Source organism: Canis lupus, chromosome X (assembly GCF_048164855.1).
Source record: "Canis lupus baileyi chromosome X, mCanLup2.hap1, whole genome shotgun sequence".
Classification (NCBI taxonomy): Eukaryota; Metazoa; Chordata; class Mammalia; order Carnivora; family Canidae; genus Canis; species Canis lupus.
Genome location: NC_132876.1, coordinates 70,859,443 through 70,861,472, shown reverse-complemented (window position 1 = coordinate 70,861,472; position 2,030 = coordinate 70,859,443). Strand labels below are relative to the sequence as shown.

At 52.0% G+C, this 2,030-nt stretch overlaps 1 long non-coding RNA gene across 1 annotated transcript; it reads left to right on the top strand.

Annotated features, from left to right (window-relative positions):
* Positions 1–321: 321 nt before the first annotated feature.
* Positions 322–1,733, top strand: LOC140627779 (uncharacterized). The gene is made up of 2 exons (XR_012026385.1): positions 322–417; positions 1,411–1,733. It is a non-coding gene; the product is annotated as an uncharacterized lncRNA (long non-coding RNA).
* The last annotated feature ends 297 nt before the right edge of the window (positions 1,734–2,030 follow it).

Genomic DNA, 2,030 nt, shown 5'->3' with positions numbered 1-2,030 from the left:
CTTTGCTGGAGACCTCCAAGACCTCCGAGCCTTGGGAGAGACCAAACTGCGAGCCTGAGGCCTCTATTGTTTCCAAGGGAGCTCATAAGGGGTAGGCGTGACACACTAAGGCAGGAAAAAATCAGGGCCTGCTCAGGGTTCAGAGTGCTCCCCTCCCATCCCGGTGGTACAGTTTTAGTCCCTGCCATCCTGGTCTCTGCCTCTCGTCTGGGCTCCTGGGTGCCTCCCACCTCACTCCCAAGGGCCTCCTACATCTCTAGGGCAGGGAACGTGTGTGTAGGAGGTGATCTTGTCACAGTGAAGGGTGGGGACACAAGCAGGGCCACCCCAAAGAGGGCAACACACAGCTGACCCCAGAGGTCTGGCAGGGAGCTCAGCTGGAAAAGGCAGTCCACCTGGAAGATTCGGGAACCTGAGGTTAGGCCTTGCTTCCACCGCTGTCTTGCTGTACAATTTTGAGTACATCCTTGCTCTCTCGGGGCTTCAGGCTTCCCATCTGGAACCCAAGGGTCTTGACCTTGGTGATTTCTAAGAGCCTATCCAGCCTATCCAGTAACACTCTGCAATGTTATGATTCTTAAAGATGGAGCTTGAGGAGGAAACTAGTCTGATGCTAGGCAGAGTTAGTACTGTGTTATGATTTTGAAAGGCAGTTTGCACATACAACCATGAGGACATCTTACCTAGCCCTCAGCCTGAATTCTTCCAGTGCCCTCAGCAATGCTTCTGCCCCAGATCTGCTAAGAGAGACCTGTGGGGCCTGGTCAGGCTTGCTCAAAGGCACTGGGGTACCTTCTCTCAAACAAGGGGCCAGGGGCAAGAGGCCAGCCTTTTGTCAGTCCATGTAGTACTCTTCATCTGTCCATTCCAAGCCCATAGCCCCAGGATGGATGGAAAGTGCAAGGTCAGCAAGATTTCATCAGTGAGCCCAGCCCAAGGCAGGAGCCTTAGCCTGGAAATGGAGAAACCTGAGCCTGGCTCAGCTCCCCTGGAGAGAAGGGGAGGGAATGGAGGGAGTACAGGGAGGTGAAGGGCACCTCAAGGAGGCCAGCTGGCTCAGGAAGGGGAGCCCTCACCCAGCCCGGTGTGTGACAGCCATGAGAGAGAACGAAGCCCTGGAGGGGGTGAGGGAGACAAGGTCACCCATTTAGAGAAAAGAATCATAAAGGAGGCTGGGCAAGTGTCTTTGGTTTTAGAGTTGGTTTGGTGCTTGAGCCTGTCTGCTAATCTCTCTGTGCCTCAGTTTCCTTATCTATAAAATGGAAACATAAGTACTCACCTTGGAGGGCTGTTGTGAAAATTCCGTGAGTTACTACTGGTAAAAAGCTCTTACAATATTCCCGGGCAGTGTGTGTGTGTGTGTGCGTGTGTGTGTGTTTCTTTCTCCTTATTTTTATTTTTAATCCTCAGGAAAATCCTGTCCCAGAGCACACCAGACCAAGAAATCCTGGAATGTTCTAGCTGGCAAGAAACTTACACTCTGAGGGTAAAAGGAGTTGATCAGGTTGAAATTTCAGTCCTGGCCCTCCTGCTACACATCGCGAAACAAAAGAGTACATTTCAGCACAGAGGAGGAAAGTTACTTGGCTAATATCACACAGCAAACCATGGCTCAGCTGAGATTTCGTCACTGCCAGGCCCAAGCCTCACTTTTTGTCCTCCCCCTGATGGGTATCCTCTGGTGCCCAGGCTTGCCAGACCTAGTCCTGACTCTTCATAAAAGATGAACTCTTGACAGGTGTTTGAATGGGAGGACCACGGTCCTGAGACCTGAGATGAGGAGACGTGCCTTTGGTTTGTTGGAGGTCCTGTCCAGCACTCAGTTTGCCTCCTCACTCCTGCCTGCATCCTCTGGAGCCAGAGATTTTTCTAGCTGTAAGGAATCTCATAGATCACTTTGTCCCCCAGCTTCCCCTTCCATCTGCCATCTGCCATCACCAGCCTCCAACTCTGTACCCTGCCCCCTCCAAGCCAACCTTCCCAGACTCTGCTTTGCCCTGTAGGTATTTAACCCCAAATATCCTAGACCT